Below are 26530 nucleotides of genomic sequence, written 5' to 3'. Positions count from 1 at the left end.
AGCTAAACAGGCTCCGGCATCTACGTTCAGCGGTTGTGCGGCTCTGTGAATTAACAGAGTTCGCTCCTGTTCACACTGGGTGACGTAACCCACATGTAACTGTTTTCACACCGCTTATTTCTTCCGCTATTATCTAGCAGCAGTGTATCACCTCTGCACGGTGGACCCCGGGCTGCGAACGCACCTACTACTATTTTATAATTTGGTGCGTTCCGCCAGCCCTAACACTCCCCCTTCCTTTAGCATTAGCACTTTCCCGTATGCATCCCTGCTGTGTCAGGAGAAAACAACAAACAACAACAAAAAAAACATTTCCCTTAACGTGGACGTAAAACTGTCCCGTAGACTGCACAACGGTGCATGACAATCCCGGTAGTCCGGGCCATCTTCTGACAGCTGATGTTCTGCCAACTCAGCAGGGGACTCCACTGCCATGAAGTCCCTGTGATACTTGAGGTGTCTCTGTGAGTCCTTTTACGGGGGCTCGTAGTCTTCGGGGTAGGCGACTACTGCAACAGCATAGTAGCCGTGGGGGCAGTACCCCTTAAAGTAGGAGACAAAGTCTCCCTCCTGCAGAGCCCGGCCGTGACGGATGGAAGTCACATTCAAGTACACCTTTTGACCAGTAGCGAGGTCCCGAATGAACCATAGCCTTTTTCCACATTTGTATTTACCAGCCGCCCGGTGGACCGTGGGGCCGCCATGCCAGCCTCTCCTTTCTCCTGGAGTAGCCCCCAGATCTCCCGCTCTCTGGCCTTCTTTCCCTCAATGACCTCCGCAACCCAAGCAGAGGGTCCGGCGTAGGCCACAGAGTCCTGTGGGCGGGCCGCGGTCGTGGTCGAGAGTGGAGCAGAGGAGGCTGCAGATTCCAATGAGTAGGCCGCAGAGTCCGGTGGGCTGGCCACGGTCATGGTCGAGAGTGGAGCAGAGGCGACCGCAGATTCCAATGAGTAAGCCGCAGCTGGCTCCAGGAGTGAAGTCGGACTGGCCACGTGGGAGGCCGCAGCTGGAACCAAGGCGGCCGCGGACATCGGCAAGTCGACCGCAGTCAAGGCCGCAGATGGAGCAGTGACCGCAGATGGCGGTGAGTCAACCGCAGTGGCTGACGGCCCGATTACATCAGTGACCGCCAGTGGGACCGACGTGGCGGCAGGCCCCGATGGAAAGGCCGCCGCCGGAAGATGGAGTGCGGCAGGGGCGGCCACGGGTTGGTTCCGCGTTGGCAACACAGTACGAGGTGCCGCCGGGTGGGGTGGCTTGGGGTCATTGTAAGTGACGATTGTCGGCCTGGCGGGGACCATGGAGTCGTCCGGAGCCAAGGACACCGAAGAGTGAGAAGTCGGGTGGGGAGGCTGAGGACCGGTGTCGAGGCCCCAAGGTCTACCTGGTACACGGACGGGGACGGGGTTTTCCTGGGGTGCCGCTGGCGGGGCCGGGGACACGCTCACCTTCCCTTTTGCCGCGGCTCCCAGCAGGCTTTCCCACCGCTCCTTCTCCAGCCGTTGATCTTCACCCCGGCAGGGCAGGCCTCCAGGCGCGATAGTTCCGCAGGGAGGCTTCCCAGGCAGTTGTCACAACGAGACTCGATCTCCTGGTGCCACCGCCATTCCAGGCATCCGATACCATGACAGCTGCAGCGTCTCATTTCGTCCAGTGTCCAGTAGCTGAATGGCACCAAACAGCCGCAGCAGGTCTCTCCACCCGGGCCACTCCTGTTCTTGGGTGGGACGGTGGTCGGCTTCTCCACCCATATTCCAGGGTCTAACATGAGGGGGCAGTTGTCTCCAGATGAACACCACTCCCCCCAGGGGCGGATTTGATATAGCCCCGGATCATCCAGTCTCTTTTTGGCGCCAAATCGCCACAGCCATTCTTCCAATTCTTGCACCGCTCTGGTTCCTATGGTGACAGAGACCAAGTCCCAAATTTGTAATCCACAAATAAAGCAGCCCAAGTCCTTTTGCTTTCCTCTGTCGCAGGCTTGCCGCTGAAGTTGAAGTATTGACGGCAGCGATCCTGCCGACTACGCCAAATGTAGTAAGGTGGCCCAGCTTGGGGGGTGGTCCCCTGTTTACCGCGAACAGACTACACAGACATGAGACGGAGGCAGATTTCAGGTACAACAGGTACAAGTTTATTGGCCATCTTCCTGACGACCTCTGCAATACACCGCAACACTTCCACTGCTCTCCTTATTCAGGCCCGGGTACCTTCACCTTTCTTCTGTCGTAGTGACGTTCCTCACGGCTCTGTCACTGGGGCCTCCCTAGGCCTATCTACCGCCAGCACTACACCGGTCAGAGGTCGTCGTCAATTTGGTACCCCCGGGGCCTCGTCTGTTCTGCGGTTCTTTGTGTCGGGGCCACCCCCCTGACTTCTTTTCTCCTCTGTCCCTTAGTTGAGCTCTCCACACTGTCCATACTCTTTCACTGACTCCTCTCCTTCTGAGCTCCTCCCGGGACTGGAACTTTCTGGAACCCTCCTGTCCCATTTATCACCTTCCCGGGTCCCCGTAACCCCGCCCCCCATGACTAACGGTTTCTAGAGCCATAAGCTGCTGTCAAGTCCTATACTCACACTCCCCCCTGCCATCTTGTGGTCAAACCAAGGTACTGCACTCATTCTACACTTTTTCCCAGCTGTTTCCCTTCTGACATTACTAATAATAAATAATAATAAATAATAAATTTTATTTTTATAGTGCCGACATATTCCGCAGCACTTTACATTTCAGAGGGGATTTGTACAGACAATAGACATTACAGCATAACAATAATCACATACAGTAGATTATAACAAATACCAAGAGGAGTGAGGGCCCTGCTCGCAAGCTTACAGTCTATGAGGAAAGAGGTAGACACGAAAGGTGGGTGGTAACAGTTGCCCTGATTGTATGGACCAGCCATAATGTTAAGTGTGTAACAGTACAGACACAGAGGGCTAATGGATGCATAAAGCATGTGGGAACATGATGCTGGGAACCTGGTTATGGTAAAACTTTTGGCTCTGCCACACAGGGATAGGTTAGGTTAATGTGTTGAGGCGATAGGCCAGTCTGAATAAATGCGTTTTCAGGACACGCTTAAAATTGTGGGGATTGGGGACTAATCGTATTGACCTGGGAAGTGCATTCCAAAGAATTGGCGCGGCACGTGTAAAGTCTTGGAGACGGGAGTGGGAGGTTCTGACTATTGAGGATACTAACCTCAGGTCATCAGCAGAACGGAGGGCGCGGGTAGGGTGGTATACTGAAACAAGGGAGGAGATGTAGGGTGGTGCTGAGCCATGGAGGGCTTTGTGGGTGAGGGTAATAAGTTTATACTGAATTCTGGAGTGGATAGGTAGCCAGTGTAATGACTGGCACAAGGTAGAGGCATCGGTGTAACGATTGGTGAGGAATATGATCCTGGCTGCAGCATTCAAGACAGATTGGAGAGGGGAGAGTTTTGTAAGAGGGAGACCGATTAGAAGAGAGTTACAATAGTCGAGACGAGAATGAATAAGAGAAACAGTAAGAGTTTTTGCAGAGTCAAAAGTAAGAAAAGGTCGAATTCTAGAAATGTTTTTGAGGTGCAGATGACAAGAGCGAGCCAGTGATCGAATGTGGGGGGCAAAGGAAAGCTCGGAATCAAGTATGACCCCAAGACAGCGGGCATGTTGCTGGGGAGTAATAGTGGAACCACAGACGGAAATGGCAATGTCGGGTGTAGGTACATTAGTAGCGGGAGGAAACACAAGGAGTTCAGTCTTTGACAGGTTCAGTTTCAGATATAGTGAGGACATGATATTAGACACAGCGTTTAGACAATCGCCAGTGTTTTCTAGAAAGGCTGGCGTGATGTCAGGAGAAGAAGCGTATAATTGGGTGTCATCAGCATAGAGATGGTACTGGAAACCAAATCTACTGATTACTAACATCTGTCTAAAGTGCACAAACCGTCCCTTCTTCCTTCTGACAAGTCCGTTTGTCCAGTCACCTTCCCAACACATCTATTTGGCAAAAGCAACCATTTCAACCCAATAGTCTAAATCTTGACATGCTGCAATTATAGAAAAAAGACATGGAAAGCACAGCCAAAAATCATGCATTGATTTAATTCCACCAGGCAAAAGTTTACAAAACTGAACATTCTGATCAGACTGTATGAAGCCCACTACTACATCCCAGCAAAGCTCTCAGTGGGTCCTTAACTTTTTATATCCTTAACGGTATGGCTTGGCACCAACCACCGCCACGGCGTCAGTGCACATGCAGGGCGGGCATCCATTGCCTTACAATACCCATGCTTCATGGCTGAGTTCCCCAGGCCACATCATCTTAGAGACACAACATCGAAGCCACAATGACCATCACACAGCACCAACACCAAGTGAATGGAGCAAAAAACTCACCTTCCACAAGCACTCAGACTGTGGATAGGAAGCATAAATAGGTGCAACCCCTCTTGTGGTCTCCTGGTAATTAATAATGCTTGGGCTAAATTGGAGGAGGGCTAGTCCAAGTAAAGCTTTCTCTGCAGCTATGGATATCTTTTCTACCCAATTAGATCTAGTTTCAGAGACTTTTGGCAAACACTTTTTAATGCATGGTTAAATTTTGCTTGGTAATATTTTATTTATTTATTTATTTATTTTATCTTACTCATTTATATAGCGCCATTAATGCCACAGCGCTTTACAGACATTATTGGCACTGTCCCCAATGGGGTTCACAATCTAAATCACCCTATCAGTATGTTTTTGGAATGTGGGAGGAAACCGGAGAACCCAGAGGAAACCCATGCAAACACGGGGAGAACATGTAAACTCCTTGCAGATGTTGTCCCTTGGTAACACTTGCTTTACTACATAGTGGGTATTCAAACCAATGGTACTACTGGAAAGAGAGCTCCGGTTTTTTTTAAGTGTTTATTCCAACTCGGCAAGTACCGGTAATTCCTTATCCATGTGATAGGTGATGACTTGCCAATTGCAGTGGCTTCACCCACAGTACTCTAGAATGGGATGTGGAAAAGATCCATTAAAATGAAGCAGTGGCTGCGCATGCTCAGCAATGCTTCATTCATTATCTGTGGGACTCCAAGGTATAGATGAGCCTTTTCTCAGAGTCAGTGTGAGCCCCAGAATTTGAATTACCAAATTATCACCTATACTGTGAATAGGTACTACCTTGCCCATTTGGGAATAAATATGTATTTGCTTTTTGCTCTGTCTGAAATAAGGGGGTCCTAATTATGGATCATCCAACTTTATAATGTTTATGTTTCTACTTCTACTCCTTTGAAACTGGCTATAGTTTATTCCTGGTATGCTGAAAAGTATGTTCTAAGGGTCAAGGCTTACACAGAATCTGAGCTGCCACAGAATCTGAGCTGCCATAATGTTCCACTGTCTTATAATAGGAGAGAAGTAGAATGTATTTTAGTTCCAAATCCCTTTTTATTCGATGTTTACATGAGCATTCAGCAATTATAGAAATTATAATGCAAGTTACATTTAACATACAGTAATCGAATGTGAACAAGTTTCATGAAACAGCAAAATAAACAAGAACTGTTAACATATGTATACAGAGAGTAAATTGTCATTCTGAAGACTGACATCAATTATATTCAAGGGAAACTCAAAGAAAAAGACCTTATTTTAAATGCAAGGCTGTGTTAATTGTATAGTATAAGAAAAAAATAAAAAAGCAGCACTGATCCCAAAGTTCTTAGATCCATAGACCATTACAAAAATTATCCAAAAGGGCACCAGTGAGCAGGGCTTGCACAGATTACAAGCATCACGTACAGAAAGAAACTGCTGCTCATGAATCACCACCAGGGCCATTTTGTGGCAGCAAAAAAAAATTTGGCTCCTTCAAGATGTTGGTGGCACATTCGCAGTGGCATGTATCGGTAAGCAATAGATGCTACTGCGAAGGCACCAACACCATTTTGATGGAGGTAAAAAAAAATTCAAAGCCTACAATATTTACTGCAATATTTAAAATAGGAGGCAAATCACTGAAGTATCAGTGACCTGTCATTTAAGCCACAATAATGAAGATAAGGCAAGAGTACATCAAACCATTAGATTGATTTCTTTAACCCAGGTATCATTTTAATCAATGTAATAGCACCAACCTGACAGTGTCTGTAGTTTACTTAGCAAAATCCTGACGACAGGTTCACTTTAAATAGAAACACTTCCTGTGTTGCCTTAAGACTAACCCAAGTGAGTAGCAATTTCACAATTGGACAATTGGTGTTAGAAGTGCAGGCAGTGTTCCTGTGGCATCCCTGAGGCTCAGTCGCCACAGAGGTACTGCACCTTCTCCTAAGGTGTAGTGCCCCACCAACTAGATAAGTTGGGAACTCACTCCTTTCCTCACTCCAACACCTGCACCCCACACACAGGTGTAGTTCAGCATTGACCAGATTGCAGCTTCATGCTTAGAGTGTAGCAGAGCACCTTTCGTGGTTCCTTGCTTCGTAACACGAGATGTGCTGGGAGGTGGGTGGAGTTTATATAAAAGAGTGGGAAAGTTTAGGATTGAAGTTCAGTCTAGAGATCAGTCAGTCAGGAGAGTCTGAGGAAGGATCCCTGGAAGAGGGATGGAGGAAGGAGTGCTGCAGCTGCTTCAGTGACATGAGCCAGCTGGCACGGGAAAGGAACAGAAGGAGAAAGACGTAGAACTGCAACCTAAGCTTCCATAAGAGAGAGATGGAACAGCGCGGAATGAAGGAGTAGAGAGAACAGAGAGGAGTTGTGGGTTGGAAGAGGAACCCTGCCTATAGGTTCTCAGCGCAAGGCCGGGGCCCGGTCCCCGAGGTTGTGTAGACACTTATGGTTCTGCAGCAGACATTGGTGGAGTAGATGGCTGTAAATGCACTACTCCCATCTAAGACTTGAGGCACAACAGCAATTGAATAGAGAGCCAGGACTCCGGAGAAGGGAGTCCCCGAGAGAGGCTACAGCTGTCTGTCATACAAGTAGAGTTGTTAGGAACATCTGACAGGAGGAACTTCAGAGTACCACGGTACTGGAGCTCTTCACACTAAAAGGCGCAATAGAGGAGTCGTTCAGGAAAGGTACATGTTGGCGGAGTGTTGGAGAGGAGAAGCCTGACTTGCCCGGGAGGTTGATTGAGTCTCTGCCTCGGAGGACACGGCAAGGAGGCAGGCACCAGTGTGAACCACGAACTGTGAGTAAAGCTTTGGAACTGCAAGCCATGGTGTTTTCCATTCCTTTGTGTGCTTACACCGTCAGCACTGCTACATATGGGTACCAACATTCCTCACATCGCCTGCGCCTATACACTGCCCTGGGGTTACAGCTTCACCTGTGGGGAGCTACACCATCTATGCTGCAACACACCATCAGCCCCAGAGGATCTGCCCGCAGCGTTGGCTTTACATCTTGCTTGCCAAACACCACAGGTGGCGTCACGAACTATCACATAAACTATATTACAAACCACCATTGATTTGGGCGCCCAGGGCCACGGACCGGGTCACCGCCGCTGTGACACATTCCCCTGACACCGGCCCGGTACCGAGTACCCCACAGCCCTGGGATGGAGGGCGACCCAATTTTGGCGTCATGAACAGGATGACGAGACCCGATGCCATCGGGTTCTGTGCGCCTGAAATTTGTGAGACTTTGTACTTTTGAAAATCTGCAGAAGACCTGATTTAATAGACTGTAAAATGGACTTTAGAAATGGCCACTGGCGCGGTGAAGAAGGGCGTGAAGAGATGGGATGTCCAAGCAAAAGACCGCGAAGAGTATTGGGCCTTCCCAGCCTGAACTACTATGTGACAGCGACATGGCCCACCCCCGAGGGGTTCATATACTGGCTTGGTATGGAGGCGCTGGAAGAAGACGCCGCCCCCGGAAGGAGAGGCAGATGAAGCCAGTGGCGGGAAAGGGGCCGAGGCAGGAAGAGGAACGCCAGAACGCCATTTTGGAGAGTGAGGGAAGGAGGCCTGCGGAGAGCGGGGAAACGGATCTCCCTGGCGCCATGGCTGACGGCTCCAACCCGAGCTCCGGAATGAACCGTCAGCAGCTAGAAGACAAAATTGCTGAACTGACCACCCGTCTGCAGCTGAGGCAGGAGGCCTTAGAGCAGATGAGACGGCAGCAGGCCCAGGCAGGGCCTACGCCAGCGGTACCCGTTCCATCGGTACTTGCCACCACTGCACCGGACTATCCTCAGGCAGCGGCGATCTATATCTCCCAGCTATCCATCCAGCTGGTCGCGGCCCGCCCGGAGGAAACACTGGGAGCTGGAGCCACGCTATTGCCTGGACCTATCGCAGCTGCGCAGGTCCCTACCGAGGCCCCCATGGACCCGGAGTTGCCACCGGCATCACCACCGCCGGCACCAGGACCAACCATTCTGGTGGATATCCCTGCAGCTGCCCACCATCATGAGTCTGCACCGGAGCAGAGACCGCACCGCCCGGAGGCCTCAGGTACGTCGGATGTCCCTCCACCTGGGAAGGCCCTGGGGTGTACCGCAGTTGCAGTGGCCGGACAGGTCATACTGGATCTGGTCTGGGACCGGGATGCTAGTTCCGTGGGTGAAAGCAGGTCCCGGGAAGAGCGGGAAGAAGAGGAGAACTGGGCGGCTGTCGGGCCACCATCCGGCAGTTTGCAGCTGAATATCGAGAGAGGGAGCAAAGAAAGATGGCTGTGCGGGGCCCGGATTTGGCCCGGAAAGAGAGGGCCTGTGCTAGTCACCACGGCCCCCGGGATGCAGCTGGATGGGGGCAAGTGCTGAATGTGAACAAGGAGATGGGTTTTGGATTTATTGCGGACCCCAAGAGAATCAGTGACTTGTTCTTTAACAGGAGGGATGTCGAGTCACATCTGAGGAAGGGACATCCTGACAGAGACCCGCAGCTTGGGGAGTATGTGACATTTACCCGGCATGAGGGGCTCAGAGGGTGGTATGCCCTGAATATACATCGTATTCCAGGAGAGCTTATTGAGAGGTACAAGCCAAAGCGACCTGTTGCTGCCCCTCCACCCACCGTTGCCACCCAGACTGCTCAGGTACCTGCTTCCAGGAACCAGGGTGCTCCTGCATCAGCTCCAGCCCGGCAGCCCAAACCAAAGATCCCTGGCTTGACACCGTGGGAAGAGGAGTACTTAAAGATTGCCAACGACTACTTTGAATCTGGTAGCAGTCCCAGTTCGGCTTCCAGAACCCCAGGAGGGGAACACAAGTAAAAAAAATAAAAAATAAAGAAAAAACTTTCAAATCTCATTACCCAGGAGGGTTTATTTGCACCAGTTATGCCTGTTTCTATTTTTGTTATCATGGTTTTCTGGTAGCACTTTTGTTGCCTAGTTTTTGCAATGGCAGCGTTCTTCAATTTTGAACTAGCGATCATGAACTTGGAGTGATCCAAAAACTTTAATTGTGGATAGTTGCACCCATTTAGGTGCCCTCTCTTGGTTTTATAAATAGAGACACTTTGAGAAGATAATGTTTTTGCATGGACACTTTTCGAAGATGATGTCTATCTCAAAGGACACTGCAAGAGATCCCGGTTGGGAGCGGTGTCCAGCACTTACAAGAATAACTGTTGAATGTTTTACTGTGAAGTATTTGATGATGTGTTTTATAAGAGTATTAGTTACTGAGAAATGGCTTTTATAGAAGAATTAGGAATATCTGATCTAGAGATGATTGATATGAATAAAGAATTGAAAGTAGACAGGTGACGGATCAGGTACTTGTGGTCAGCATCTAGCGTCTAGAGAAAGAGAGGAAAATGAGAGAAAAATGTGTTACAGAGAATAGCACTTTGAATTGAGAATTGCACTTAGAATTAAAAATTTTAGATAGAATTTAAGATAGAATTGTTTGTAACGTTCAAGATGAGTACCTCCTATACTAGAAAGATTAGTATAAGAAAAGTTTGTTATGCATTACAAAATTTTTTATGTTTCTTTGCTGTATGCTTTGTTGCCTTGCAGCCAGCGGAAGTGCTGTGTTTAATGGGGGGGTATGTGGCGCCCCTGAGGCTCAGTCGCCACAGAGGTACTGCACCTTCTCCTAAGGTGTAGTGCCCCACCAACTAGTTAAGTTGGGAACTCCTTTCCTCACTCCAACACCTGCTCCCCACACACAGGATAGTTCAGCATTGACCAGATTGCGGCTTCATGCTTAGAGTGTAGCAGAGCACCTTTCGTGGTTCCTTGCTTCGTAACACGAGATGTGCTGGGAGGTGGGTGGAGTTTATATAAAAGAGTGGGAAAGTTTAGGATTGAAGTTCAGTCTAGAGGCCAGTCAGTCAGGAGAGTCTGAGGACTTATCCCTGGAAGAGGGATGGAGGAAGGAGTGCTGCAGCTGCCTCAGTGACCTGAGCCAGCTGGCACAGGAAAGGAACAGAAGAAGAAAGACGTAGAACTGCAACCTTAGCTTCCATAAGAGAGAGAAGGAACAGCGCGGAGCGAAGGAGTCGAGAGAACAGAGAGGAGTTGTGGGTTGGAAGAGGAACCCTGCCTATAGGTTCTCAGCGCAAGGCTGGGACCCGGTCCCCGATGATGTATGGACACTTATGGTTCTGCAGCAGACACCGGTGGAATAGTTGGCTGTAAATGCACTACTCCCATCTAAGACTTGGGGCACAACAGCAACTGAATAGAGAGCCAGGACTCCGGAGAAGGGAGTCCCCGAGAGAGGCTACAGCTGTCTGTCATACAAGTAGAGTTGTTAGGAACATCTGACAGGAGGAACTTCAGAGTACCACGGTACTGGAGCTCTTCACACTAAAAGGCGCAATAGAGGAGTCGTTCAGGAAAGGTACATGTTGGCGGAGTGTTGGAGAGGAGAAGCCTGACTTGCCCGGGAGGTTGATTGAGTCTCTGCCCCGGAGGACACAGCACAGAGGCAAGCACCAGTGTGTACCACGAACTGTGAGTAAAGCTTTGGAACTGCAAACCCTGGAGTCTTCCATTCCTTTGTGCGCTAACACCGTCAGCACTGCTACATCTGGGTACCAACATTCCTCACACCGCCTGTGCCAATACACTGCCCTGGGGTTACAGCTTCACCTGTGGGGAGCTACACCATCTATGCTGCAACACATCATCAGCCCCAGAGGATCTGCCCGCAGCGTTGGCTTAACATCTTGCTTGCCAAACACCACAGGTGGCGTCACGAACTATCACATAAACTATATTACAAACCACCATTGATTTGGGCACCAAGGGCCACGGACCGGGTCACCACCGCTGTGACACATTCCCCTGGCTCTGGCCAGGTACCGAGTACCCCACAGCCCTGGGACGGAGGGAGACCCATTCCCAGGGAACATGTGTGATGGCTAAAGAGGTACTGTATGTCCTGGGTGAAGGCAAATACAGACTTAGGTTACCCAGGGTGATCTCTGCAACGCCAATGACCTGGTCGGACTGGTCGAGAGGTATCAGGGGGTAGAGGGTTCCTTGGGAAAGCAATCCACTTTCTACTTGGGTCCAAACAAGGGGCACTAGCCCAAAAGGGAGTGGGACATTAAAGGTCCAAGGGACTTTGTAAGGAAGAGGAGGTAGTGTACCCATAGGTCGACATTCCTGAGTTAGGTATGAACAACGAAAATTTTGAGTCTGCCCAACATAGGGACCTAACTCTAAGGAAGTCATTCAATAATGTAACCATCATAAATGGTATAGCACAGCTTTCAGGGGCTGACAACAGGTTTCTCTATTTCATGTGGAGAGGGGACTTTTTGTACCAGGATACAAAAGTGAGGGAGTAGATAGTGGAACAGTTATTGGTACCACAACCCTATTGACAGATGATGTTAGACAAGGTCCATTCACATGTCTTGGGTGGCCATCTGGGGGTGAACAAAACTTAAGAACAGGTCATGCAGAGGTTTCAATGGCCTGGATTTCACTGGGAAATCTAAAAGAAATCTAAAAATATTTCAGGGCCTACCCAGCTGCCAGCTAACTGCTCCCACTTCTGACTTTCGAAGTCCCCCGTGCCATTATCCATCATAGAAGTGCCATTTGAGAGAATATCCATGGACTTAGTCGGTCCCCTGTTTAAATATGCTTGTGGGCATCAGTATACTGTATATTGGCTTTCCTTGACTATACTAAACTAAATGGTTTACTGAAGCAGTTCCCCTAAGAAACTTCTCTGGGAAATGTATAGCCTGCAAGTTGGTCCATGTTTTTTTCCTGGACACGGTTGCCGAGGGAGATCCTGACTGAACAAGGAAAGAACACCTTTTATGAGTAAGGTGATGCGAAAACAGTGTAAGGCCCTGCAAATTACACAACTATTTTCCACCATGGAGAATACCTTCTTGGCTAAGTGACAAGGACCTTTTGAGGTTGTTAAAAAGCTTGATGAAGTGAAATACAAGATTCACCAACTGGGAAGACATAAGTCATACCAGGTCTACCACATCAATCTCATCAAGCCGTGGCAAGACAGAGATTCCTTTGAAACTTTATGCTTGCTGCTTAAGCCAGAAGCAGATGTTGGAGTCGCAACAGTGGAGACCTGTTGAAGGCCCAGAAACAGCAGTGTCAGTGATTGCTGCAGCAAAACAGGGACCTTTTGCCAGATTTGCTGAGGTGTACAAAGATCATAGAACATGAGGTCCTGACGAAACCCCATGTGCAGGTGAACTTGAAGCCTTATTGAATTCCCGTGGCCCTTCGAGAGCTGATCTTCATGGAATTAAGTCGTATGTTGAAACCCAGAGTCATTGATGAATGCAAGAGCATCTGGTCTAGCCCCATATTCCTGGTTCCAAAACCCAATGGCAAATGGAGACTGTAAAGATTATAGGAAGCTAAATGAAGTCTCCAAGTTCAACACATATCCTATGCCGCATGTCAAAGAACTGATTGAGAGACTTGGGCTAGCAAAGTACATAACCACTTTGAATTTAACAAAGCGATATTGGCAAATCCCCATGCCATAAGAAATCAAGGAGAAGAGAGCTTTTTCTTCTCCTGATGGATGCTTTCAATAAGTCCTGATGCCATTTGAACTACAGGGAGCCCTAGCCACCTTCTAGAGTGTCATGGACTGGATCGTCGCACCTCATAATACTTCTGCATTTATGGACAATATTGTTATCTTCAGGCCAGATTGGGGAAGTCATCTGCAAAAGTTTCAGGCAGTGTTTGATGATCTTAGGAAGGTGGGGTTTTTGATAACTCCAAAAATGTTCAATAGGGAAAGAAGAGGCCAAATACCTAGGATACGTAGTAGGTAGAGGCAAGATCAAACTCCAGATCAGTAAAGTGAATGCTATCCAAAACTGGCTGAGACTGCTCTCAAAGAAGCAAGTTAGAGCCTTGTAAGGAATCTTGGGGTACTATAGGAGATTCATCCCAAACTTTGCCATGATAGCCTCACCCCTGACTGACTTCCTTAATGGGATGGAACCAGCTATGGTTAAATGGACTGTGGAGGAGGAGATGGCCTTTGAAGAAATGAAAGTGACTCTGCGTGAGCAGCCGATACTGGTTGTTCCTGACTTTAAGAAGGAATTCCTACTCCAGACAGACACCTCAGAAGTTGGTTTAGGAGCAGTCCTTTCTGAGGAGCACCCCGTTCTCTACCCGAGAAGGAAACTGTTGATATGTGACAAAAATGCTCAAGTTTCCCGCTGTTTTCTAGTCCTGCAGGATTCCAGCTTCCACGTTGAACATAGAGCCAGGAAGCTACATGATAATGCTGATGCCCTCTCGACAATCCTGTATCTAATAATAGAAGGCACCAAGCCCCATTATAGGGCCAAGTCAGTGATGCCAAGCGATGAGAGGGTCTGTAATAATAGAGAATGGTCCACTGTGTCAAAGGCAGAGGATAGGTCTTGGAGAATGAGGACAGAGTAGCGTCGCTTAGCTTTGGCAGTCAGTAGGTCATTGGTGACTTTAGTTAGGGCAGTTTCAGTGGAGCGACGAGGCCGGAAGCCAGGTTGTAAGCGGTCAAAGAGGGAGCAAGAAGAGAAGTGGCAGGACAGTTCAAGATGGACACGGTCCAGTAGTTTTGAGTCATAGGTGAGAAGTGATATGGGGCGAGAGCTAAATGCAGAGGATGGGTCAAGAGAGGGCTTTTTGAGGATAGGTGTGATTGAGGCATGTTTAAAGCTTTCGGTGAAAACACCAGTTGTTAGTGATAGGTTGAAGAGATGGGTTAGGGTTGGGATGATGACTGTGGTGAGGTTTGGGATGAAGTGGGATGGGATCGGGTAAAGTGCACAGGTGGTAAGATGTGAGTTGTCTTTGGCTGAGATGAGCGGAGAGGGAGGGGGTGCTGGAGGACAGAGGAGAGAATTGAAAGTGTTGAATAATTGTTTAGGGTTGTGAGACATGGAGGATATGAGAGATGAGAAGAAGGTTTGTTTTGCTTCAGTGAGTGTGACCTTGAGAGCAGTGAGGGACTGTTTGAATGCAGTGTAGTGCTCGCTGGAGTGGGACTTTTTCCATCTCTGCTCAACAACCCAGGTAGCCTGTCTCATTTTTTGGTCAGGCTGGTGTGCCAGGGCTGTCTGTTGATTTTGCAAGCTTTGGTATGTGTGTGAGATGCAACCAATTCCAGAGATACAGCTATTGTGGTATTGTTATATAGAGCGGCAGCGGCATCCACATTGTGTAGGGAACTTATGTCTGTAAGAGAGAGGAGTGATTCAGACAGTGATTGTAGATTGAGATGTTTAAGATTTCTGCGAGGGGTTGTGAGTTTGTGGAGTGGGGATTGTGAATAAGGAGTGAAGAGGGAAGAGAATGTAAGTAGGCTGTTGTCAGAAAGAGATAAAGGTAAGCTAGGGAGGTTATAGATAGGAAGCAGAGGCGGGTGAAGATGAGGTCCAATGTGTGGCCATCTTTGTGATTGGCTGCAGAAGACCAATGATTGAGGCCGACAGAGGAAGAGAGGGATAGAAGTTTATTGGCAGCTGAGAGGGAAGTGTCAATGGGGATGTTGAGGTCACCCATAATGATATTGATAGTGATAGCAATCCCACAATATATAGGATACAAACACAGTATGGGTTAGAAGGACTATTCATTAATTGAGGAAGAGTAAATTAACTTAATTACGATGGGCCACAAAACTTACAAACCTTTTTCATGCTCTTTAATGCAAAGACAGCTTTAGAAATGTGAAAGTGACTTCATTACAGACCGTATTTTCCAGACCATAAGACGCACTTTTTTCCCCAAAAATTTTTGGGGAAAGTGGGGGGTGTGTCTTATGGGCGCAATATACTAACCTCCGATCATGGCTGGAGGCTGGTGCGGGTGCCGCGGGGGTCTGGTGCGGGTGCCGCGGGGGTCTGTAGTGCAGTGGTGGCAGCGGGCTGTGCGGGAACATGGACGCCGGGAAGATGGTCGCCGGTCCGGGGACGGCGCATGCACAGGTTCAGATCTCGTCCCAAGATCTTGGGGGACAAGATTCAAATCTCGGCAACGAGATCTCGTCCCCCGAGATCTCAGGACGAGATCTGAACCTGAGCATGCGCCGTCCCCGGACCGGCGGCCATCTTTCCGGCGTCCATATTCCCAGAGGCCACCGCAACATGGCGGCGGCCAGCAAGGGATGTGCAGGGGTGCGTCTTATGGTCGCAATATACTAACCTCCGATCATAGCTGGAGGCTAGTGCGGGTGCCGCGGGGCTCTGCAGTGTGGTGATGGCAGCGGGCTGTGCTCCGGTGCAGGGGTAGCAGCTCTCTGTGCTCCGGTGCAGGGGCGGTGGCTCCGCCGGCATTTCCTCCAAGCCCGGAGGCCCACGCACATCCCTTGCTAGCCGCCGCCATGTTGCGGTGGCCTCTGGGAACATGAATGCCGGGAAGATGGCCGCCGGTCCGGGGACGGCGCATGCGCAGGTTCAGATCTCGTCCCAAGATCTCGGGGGACGAGATTCAAATCTCGGCAACGAGATCTCGTCCCCCGAGATCTCGGGACGAGATCTGAACCTGCGCATGCGCCGTCCCCGGACCGGCGGCCATCTTTCCGGCGTCCATGTTCCCGGAGGCCACCGCAACATGGCGGCGGCCAGCAAGGGATGTGCGGGGGCCTCGGGGCTTGGAGGAAATGCCGGCGGAGCCGCCGCCAGTGCACCGGATCACAGAGAGCCGCCACCCTCACCCCACAGAGCCCACCTGCCCCAGCCCAGCTGCCCCAGCCCCAGGACAGCACAGCTGCCCCAGCCCCAGCACAGCTGCCCCAGCCTCAGCACAGCCCAGCTGCCCCAGCCCCAGCACAGCCCAGCTGCCCCAGCCCCAACACAGCACAGCTGCCCCAGCACAGCACAGCTGCCCCAGCCCCAGCACAGCTGCCCCAGCACAGCCCAGCTGCCTCAGCCCAACACAGCTGCCCCAGCACAGCTGCCCCAGCCCCAGCACAGCTGCCCCAGCCTGAGCACAGCAGCCCCAGCCCCAGCACAGCTGCCACAGCCCAGCTGCCCCAGCACAGCCCAACTGCCCCAGCACAGAGCTGCCACCGCACAAGCCTGGACCACTGAATGACCCCTGTGACCACTCCTCCACCTGTGCTGGATCCCTTCCCAGGTAAGCTGAATTCGGACTGTAAGACGGACCCCCATTTGACATATTATTATTTTTTTCCCTATTTTCCTTCTGAAAATTGGGGTGCGTCTTATGGTCCGGTGCGTCTTAATACGGTATATAGATAGATAGAAGATAGATAATGGATAAATAGATAGATATAGAGATAGATACAGTAGCTACAGATGGAAAGATAAATATAGAGATAGATAGATAGATGATAGATAGACAGATAGATATAGATAAATAATAGACATACAGTACATATAGAGATAGATAGGTAGATATGGGATAGATAGATAGATAGATCTATGGATAGATTGATAGATAGATAGAAGATAGATAATTGATAAATAGATATAGAGATAGATATAGGGATAAATAGATACGGGAAAAAAAGATAGATCTATGGATAGATGGATAGATACAGTAGGTAATGGATAAATAAATAGATATAGGGATAGATAGATAGATAGATAGATAGATAGATAGATATTGGATAAATAGATCTATGGATAGATAGATAGATAGATAGATAGACAGTTATATAGATAATAGATAGAGATATATATAGATAGAGATAGATAGATAGATAGATAGATAGATAGATAGATAGATAGATAGATAGATAGATAGATATAGGCTAGCTATCTCTATATCTATCTATCTCTATATCTATGTATATCCTGTAGACTGTGAGCCCTCACGGGCAGGGTCCCCTCTCCTTATGTACTTGTGTGTCCCTTGTCTTACACATGTTTATTCTACTTGTCTATAATTTCCCTTTTCACATGTAAAGCGCCATGGAATAAATGGCGCTACATAAATGCATAAAAATAATAATAATAATAATAATAATAATAATAATAATCTATCTAGCTCTATATCTATCTCTTTATCTATCTATCTCTATATCTATCTCTATATCTATCTATCTCTATCTCTCTATCTATCTATCCCATATCTATCTATAGATAGATAGATAGATAGATAGATAGATAGAGATATAAAAATCCCCCACAATACTCACCTCTCCTGCTCGCTCCCACGCTGATGCGGTGTCATCTGACACTCTCTCTCCCATTACAATTGAGGGCGGCGCCGGCCCTGATTTACAGTTGCATAGCGGCTTACTGGGCTGGGGCAGGGCTCCTGGGGGAGTGAAGACCATGAAATGATATTCACTGCTTCCCACGCCCATGTGGGCGTGGGAAGCAGTGAATATTCATTTCTCTTTAGCAGCGGGGACAGGGGCTCCTGCCTCCTGTCACCCGCTGCTGCTCCGTTGGCAGAGACCCCTATAGCAGTGGCGTGGTGTGCAGCTATTGGCAACACACCACTGGCTTGGGGCCCCTGGAGCAGTGGGTTATGCCAGCAGGTGCCAGGGCCCACTGGATACCAGGGCCCACCGGAGAATCCTCCGGTTCTCTGGTGGGTCAGTCCGATACTGGGGAGAGGAGTGGGAAGAAATTCTGGAGTCTCTTTCAAGATTGGCCGATTCCAGTCATCAAAATGCTTGAGATGTCATTCAATAGATGCAGACTTTATTCACATGATCTGGCAGTGTCCTATTATTATACAATATTGGAAGGAGGAGACGTCATTATTAACTTCCCTGGTACAATCTTCTGTTCCCCTTGAGCCACTGGTTTGTTTGTTTGGGGTATGGGATGAAGAGTCATGGGGTCACTATGTCGGGATCTTTTTGCAGGAGATGCTATTTATGGCATGAAAGGTACTGGCACTGCGGTGGATGGTCTGCTCATGACCCTCCCTTAGGATCTGGATTAATTTGGTGAATTCGATCATTCCATATGAGCGTACACTGTATCGGAATAGAGGGTGCCCGGGTAAATTTGAGATCAGTGAGAAGTGGAATTCCTCTCATCTTACTTTGTAGAGTGGAGACATCGCATAATAAATAGTTGATTGTGTGGAACCAGGCTGTGAAACAGTAGTTTTTGTAATTGTAGTTTTGGTTTAGAAAAGTTAAATAGGTTTTATTACTTGAGCAATAATATAAAGGCTTGTATAATTTACTTGATATTACATTTTATCCTGTATGTAAACCGGTATGCACATTTTGCTTTGCATCTAATACTGTGCGAAATATATGTACTCTATACAGTGCTTATCTCCGCATACAAATACCGTATTTTCCGGCGTATAAGACGACTAGGCGTATAAGACGACCCCCTAACTTTTCCAGCTAAAATAGAACATTTTCTTAAAAGTCGGGGGTCTTCTTATATGCCATGTGTCATCTTATAAGCCAGGTGCGGGGGAGTGGTCCCGATGACAAAGCGAGGGTGTACGTGGAGTTATCATCCCCTTTTACCTCATTGGTGGCAGCGGTGCTGTCTGTGGGTCTCTGTGCTGGGGATCGGCGGCTACTCCATCTGCACTGTGGCGGCTCTGTGCTGGGGATCGGCGGCTACTCTTTGTCCAGCATGGGGGCGCTGTGCTGGGGGCGGCTGCGGAGGCTCTCTCTCCAGCGTCGGCGCTCCTCTGGCATGTCCCCAAAGCCTGGAGGCCCAGGCAGCTCCATTGCTGCGATGCGGTGGCCTCCCTGTATTCTTAGATTCAAATCTCGTCTTCTGAGATCTCAGGACGAGATCTGAATCTGAGCATGCGTGGGCTCTGGCGGTCATTTTCTCGGAGGCCACCACATCGCAGCAATGGAGCGGCCTGGGCCTCCAAGCTTTGGGGAAATGCCGGAGGAGCCCAGATGCTGGACAGAGAGCCTCTGCAGACGCCCCCCAGCACAGCGCCCCCACGCTGAACAAAGAGGAGCCTCCGCCGACCCCCAGCACAGAGCCGCCACACTGCTGAAGGAGGAGCCGCTGCACCGCTGCCACCAATGAGGTAAAAGGGTGATGATAACACCATTTACACCTTCCCTTGTTCATCGGGACCACTCCCCCCATATGCACTCGTCGTATAAGACGTCACCCGGCGTATAAGACGACCCCTGACTTTTAAGCAGATTTTCAGGGGTTAAAAAGTCGTCTTATACACTGGAAAATTCAGTATGTATGTTGTATATTCAGTTTATGGTTTAACAAACGAATTTAAAAAAAAATATATAAACATGACACAAGGAGAGAAAAGTATATGCAGAAAATTCAGGGATCACCAAGATAATTCAATATAAATGCAAAATTTTTATTACAAGACAAAAAAAACAGACTAAACATTTCAAAAATCCAATAGGGATAAACCGCACCCAAGAGATTCAAAATAAGGCGTGTAATACTTAAAGGACCTACAAGCCGTAAAGAGTAAATGAATGCTGGTGAGACAAATAACAATCAGACACAATAAAGGCTGTTCAATGTACTCATACTGCTATCACTGCAGACATATTTGACTCATAAGAAACCAACCCTGGTCATATATGATAAAGGATATGCAGTAAACTCAGACATATCAATGATACAGAAAATGTCCCAGTATAATATTTATAATATTAAGGGTCTGAATTTAGGGATGTACACTATGACAATGTAGGGTCAGTGGGCCGGGCTGGGGGGTGGTCCCTCGAAATACCGCGCAGAGACAAAACAGAGACAAGATGGAGGCAGGCTCTGGGTGTAACAGGTCCAAGTTTATTCCATTTGCCGTCCGCCTGACAGCCTCTTGCAGTACACCGCACTTCTCGTCACCTCACGGCCCACCATTTCCAGGGCCGCTTCACACACCGTACATTACACTAGGGACGTAAATACGCGTACCGTCCCTTCTTCACTGTTCGACGCTCCTGACATGTCCGTCACTGTGGCCTCCTTAGGCCCGTAAACCAACAGCAATTTTACTAGTCAGGCGTCGTGTCAAATACGGTGTTCCACACCCGGTGGCTCATCTCCACTGCGGTTCTTCCAGTCAGGACCACCCCCCTGATGTTCTCTCTCCGCAGTCCCCCTGGTACGGTTTTCCTCAGAGTGCACAGACTGTCGCAGTCCTCCTGTCACTTGAGCTCCCCCTGGGGACTGGAACTTTCTGGAACCCTCCCTCAGTATTTATATTATTCCCGTTTCCCTGTAACTCCGCCCCCATGACCAATGGTTTCCTAAGCCCTAAGCTGATGTCAAGTCCTTTGCTCACACTCCTCCCTGCCCTCTAATGGTCAACCCAGGTACTGCACGTCCACTACACTTTCCTAGCTGTTTCCCCACTGTAGTCACTGACAACTATCTAAACTGTGCAAACCTTTCCTTCTCTATATTGACAGGTCCATCTGTCCATCAGGTCACCTTCCCTACACTCCACCTTCCTTTGTCCATTGTCGTCCTCGACAATCGTCATCCCTGCCTTCGTCGTTCTTAAGCTTCACCTACACTCTGTTGTCGGACCAGCTGTTGGGCCAATCCCACTACCTGCGGGGGCCTAACCATACTGGGAGCACCATGCTCTAAGTAGCCTACTGCTACTCACCAGCGCGCACACCACATGACAATGTCTTTCACACTGGGCTAGGTACACCCATATTCTCTCTATGTCGTGTACCTTCCCCTACTCTCCCCTTCTGTTACCTTCCACTGTCTGGTACGCCATGATCGAGGTCTCACACCTACCAGATCATTGCCGGTGTCCATCTCTCTCCTTCAGGGGTGTCCGTGGTGTCGGGGACCTGACCTAGGACATCTGTCTTTTCACATCTTTCACCTCTTGTACCTTTCTTTCAATTACATGTCATGGTCGGCGTCTTGGTCTCCCAGACCCTCTTCACACATAGACCCCTCTTCGGATCTCACAATTCCTGTTGGTCCCTCAGACCTTCCCTTACCCGGACCTGTTGCATTTTACTTTGGTAAATTATACATTTAACAACTTTATAATAGCACAAGTACCCATTTTTATATTTTTTTTTTTTCATTTTCTTTTGCTCATTTTCTTTAAACCAGCATTTAACAAATAAACATCACATGGTTTTTCCTTCTCCCCCCTTCCTTGGACACATGCACTCCCTCGTTTCTTGACACCCCCGCTTTACCAGGCTTAATATAACCATCAACTTTAACTTCTTATATCAAACTTTTCCTTAACGTATACATCAACTGTCCTTATGCTTTGGCACAACAGTGCAACGATATTTTGAGAGTTCAAACCACTCCCAGGTGGCCGGCAGCGAGGAGCCCCACAGCCGTGGAGCGCCCGGGGTATAGGGAGTGTCCTAGGAGTTTTTACTACGGGGGTTCACGGTCCTCTGGCTCAGCAACCACAGCTACCGCGTAGTAGCTACAGGGGCAGTACTCCTTGTAGTACGACACCCAGTCCCCCTCATGTAGAGCCCGGCCGTGACGAATAGATGCCACATTAATATAGACGTTTTGTCCAGTCTCATCCCGGATGAAACCGTATCCTCTATCGATGTTGGTGTATACCAGCCGGCCCTGTGATCTCTTCACCGCCATGCCAGCCTCTCCCTTTTCATGCAGCTGCTTCCAAATCACTTGCTCCCGTGCCTTCTTCCCCTTAATAACCTCCACAAGCCAAACGGAGGGTACAGCGCAGGCTCTAGAGTCTGGTGGGCGGGACTTTGCCAAAAAGCGCGTGGGGCAAAGGCGGCCGATGATATCTGCGGCCCAGCAGCCGCTGGGGCCGGGTGGTGGACGGGAGCAGCCGTGTTTCTGGAGGACTGAGTCGCAGGGCCTGTCAAGCAGGCTGCAGCCGGTTCTAGCGCCGGCATAGCCGCGGCCGCAGGGTAGGCCGCATCCAAAACCTCCAACAGAGCCGGGGTGGTGGCCGGTTCTGGTAATGAAGCTGCTACCGGTCGGGGGAGCACAGCCGCATCTTCTGTAACCGAGCTCCGCGCTGATGACTCCGGGCGGGATGACTCAGGGACGGTGGCAGGGGCCTCACTCAGCTCCGCGTACACCATAGGGCCCTTCGCGGCCAGACCTTCCGATACGCTGGAGGCTGCGTGCCGTGGCAGAATGGTGGGGGCCACTTGTGAAGCCGCCGGCAGGGTCGGGGGAACTCTCACCTTCCCCGGCGCCACGGCCTCTGTCATGTCAACATGCAGCTCTTCCCGCAGCCTCCGCTCCTCAACTCGTTGTCCCGCGGGCCTAGCCTCCAGGCTCAGGGACTCCGCGGGGAAGTTCTCCGCCGGTATCAATGGCTCCTTCTGGCTCTGCACAGACTCCGCACAGGCTCCGCTTCCTGCCCATGGATCTGAAGACGATGTCTTCTGGCGCAGCTCAGTCTCCCGCTGCCATGGCCACTCCAGGCGGCCAATGCCCCGACACCCGCAGCATCTCATACCGTCTGGTGGGCAGCAATCGAATGGCGCCAAGCAGCCGTACCCAAGCTTTTCTTCAGTGCCACCCCTCTGTGGGGTGGGGTGTCAGCAGGCCTCTCCACCCACCTGTCAGGGTCCAATATATGGAAGCGTCGGTCTCCGGGCACATACCGCTTCGCTTTGGGGTACTTGGAGGGGGTCCCAGTCCATTCTGAACAACTGCAAACACCCGGACCTCTCCTTTACACTGAAGCAATACCGCCATACTGCACAGTACCTGGTACTGCCCCGGATCCTCTGCTGGCCACACAGATCCACCACAGCGCTCCCCATTTGTATTCCACAGGTAGGTAATTTGTAATCCACAGGTGATTGTAATCCAAGCAGAGTAGTCCAAGTCTTTTTCCATTCTTTGAGGCACGTCTGCCGCAGAAGATGACGTATTAGCGGCAGCGATCCTGACGACTACGCCAAGTGTAGGGTCGATGGGCCGGGCTGGTGGGTGGTCCCTTGATATACTGTGCAGAGACAAAACAGAGAAAAGATGGAGGCAGGCTCTGGGTGCAACCATTCCAAGTTTATTCCATTCGCCGTCCGCCTGACGGCCTCTGTAGTACACCGCACTTCTCGGCCCTCCGTTTCCAGGGCCGCTTCACACACCATACGTTACACTAGGGACGTACATATGCATACCGTCCCTTCTTCACTGTTCGACGCTGCTGACAGGTCTGTCACTGTGGCCACCTTAGGCCCGTAAACCAACAGCAATTTTGCTGGTCACGCGTCGTGTCAAATACGGTGTCCCACACCCGGTGTCTCGTCTCCACTGCGGTTCTTCCTGTCAGGACCACCCCCCTGACGTTCTCTCTCCTCAGTCCCCCTGGTACGGTTTTCCTCAGAGTGCAGACTGTCGCAGTCCTCCTGTCACTTGAGCTCCCCCTGGGGACTGGAACTTTCTGGAACCCTCCCTCAGTATTTATATTATTCCCGTTTCCCTGTAACTCTGCCCCCCATGACCAATGGTTTCCTAAGCCCTAAGCTGATGTCAAGTCCTTTTCTCACACTCCTCCCTGCCCTCTAATGGTCAACCCAAGGTACTGCATGTCCACTAAACTTTCCTAGCTGTTTCCCCACTGTAGTCACTGACAACTATCTAAACTGTGCAAACCTTTCCTTCTCTATACTGACAGGTCCGTCCGTCCGTCAGGTCACCTTCCCTACAATAACATGAAAGTAAATACTTCACCCTGGTTTAGTCAAATAGTCACCCCCCTAAGCAAGCAGTCCAACTGGGTTGGTACATGGACCCATGCGTATCGACACACGGTGTCTTTTTCAAGGTAAATCACATCCACCTGCTCCTGTTGCTTTGCATGTACTGTATGTGCCGCTGCATGGAGCATGGCCCTCCAGGATCCCCAAAAGCATTATTCTTTGAAGCTGCTTTTCACCAACTAGAAGTGGGGCTATAACCCCTTTACCCCGGGCAATTTTTTGTTTTTCCATTCCTGTTTTTTGCGCTCTTACTTTCCAGAGCCATAACTTTTTTATTTTCTTCATCAATATGGTGAGGGCTTGTTTTTGCAGGACGAGTTGTATACTTGAACGACACTAATGGTTTTACAATATAGTGTACTGGAAAATGGGAAAAAAAATTCCGTGCGGTGAAATTGAAAAAAAAAAACTGCAATTTCACAATTGTTTTTTTTTTTTTTACCATGTTCACCAAATGCTAAAATTAAAAGAATTGTGTGCCAATCTAACATTTTATTGATTCCATTGTGGAGTAGATACAGTGTTTGATCTCCCGTTATTGCATTTTAATGCAATGTTGGGGAGACCAAAAAAAGTTTTGACTTATTTTCTTGTTACGCTGCTTATCGGATTAATAGGATTAGTTATTTTTATATATTGATAGATTGGATGATTCTGAATGTTGCAATACCAAATATGTATATATTTTATTTTTTTAAATTGTTTTATTTTGAATGGGGGAACATGGGGGTGATGTAATCTTTTATATTTTTTTATATTTTTAAAAACCTTTTTTTACTTTACACGTGCTTCAATAGTCTCCATGGGATACTAGTAGCTGCGGTCATCCGATCACTTGTGCTACACAGAGCAGGGCTTGAGCCCTGCTCGGTGTCGCAGAAATGTTCATTTGCTATGAGTACCGAACGCTGGTAGCGCTCATAGCAATCCTGCAATGACAACCACAGGAACCGCTGCAGCAGACCATGGATTGTCATGCCAATGCATCAGCGACCTGCGGTCATGTGATATGGGTGCCTATGGGCAGGATTAGTGTTGTGCGATCATGTTAAATGCTGCTGTCAGAGATTGACAGCAGCATTTGACAGGTTAACAGTCGTGGGTGGATCGCGATTCCACCCTCGGCTGTTAGGGGCACATGTCAGATGTTCAAATCAGCTGACGTGTGCTGGAAAAGATGTGGGCTCAGCACCAGAGCCCACATCAAAGGGGAAGATCCGACATGTGCAATACATGTATGGTGCATGTCTTGAAGGGGTTAAGTAAGGTGAAGGGAATTAAGAGTTTAAAATATTTTAATTTTGTAGCAAATCATCTGCTAATCATGAAGAGGAATTTCACCTTTCAATGCAAAAGAACCCTATGCATCAAAAGAAAGACTTCACTAAAAGAAGATCAAAGTTTTGAAATAACACAGCCAGAGCAATTGAAAATCTGTGGATTGTCTAGAAGAGGGTCATGCACAGGAGATTTCATTGCAAGGTGACAGATTTGAAGTACTACTAAAAGGAAGAGTGGGCAAAGACTGCTTATTCTGGACTCCTACCTAAAATACTGAGCGCTGTCATAAATTCAAAGGGAACTTCAACAAAGTAAAAGTTTAAAGGTGTACATAGTTATGCAAACATATTATTTTATTCTTTAGTTTTAATTTTCCACCCAAAAAGATTTCAGTTTATTTTTCAATTGAATTCAATTGAAGTATAATTGAATTATACTGATTACAGTGACAAAAGTTCTGAAATTATTCATATGGTATGAATTTTCTATGTGATTTTTTTATCTGATGACTGTTGTCAGGTGTCCTTGGACCAGGAGATCCTTCACTGTCCCTAAGGCTAGGTGGCGCCATAGCTCGCTCTGTTCCCTGGGTTAGTTTTGAAGGTAAAGATGCGGGGGCCACATATCTTGCCTTAGCTCCTGAATCCGCCCTCAGTTTGTACCCTTCCTCCACCCAGGGGAGAGAGGAATAGTTGTCCGCCAGAGTGCACCAGCCAGACTCACAAGGTAATACTAACAGGGGTAATGGAAAATGCCAAACATACAAATATACACTCACATATAACAGAGATACGCACTGGGGAGTGAAAGATGGGGTTAAACCAAAGGAGGAGAAGAAAGGAATTATCACAGTCACAAAATTAAGCAACTGTCACAGATAAATCCACCAGCCGACTACTCAAATAACCACCAACACCTATCCTCCTAGCCATGCAGCATAAGCTATCTCTGACAATGTGTGTCAGTCAGGACTAAAATTTTATAGGGGATGGGAGTGGCTAACAGTGCACAGCTGAGAGCCTTAGCTCCAAGATCTTGCAACAAAGCAGATTAACCCCTGCTCTGCCAAAATAAATTTACAAATTTAATTAGAAGGTGAAGTGCAGGAGTAGGAGAACTCAGAAGCTACATTCTTCTTGCTCCTCTCTGTCGTAGCCCCTTGACATTAACATTTTGACAGCATAAACTGCTTAT

The sequence above is a fragment of the Dendrobates tinctorius genome, unplaced genomic scaffold (genome assembly GCF_039654945.1).
Source record: "Dendrobates tinctorius isolate UK_male_01 unplaced genomic scaffold, ASM3965494v1 ptg000029l, whole genome shotgun sequence".
Classification (NCBI taxonomy): domain Eukaryota; kingdom Metazoa; phylum Chordata; class Amphibia; order Anura; family Dendrobatidae; genus Dendrobates; species Dendrobates tinctorius.
This window is presented reverse-complemented; position numbering follows the sequence as displayed.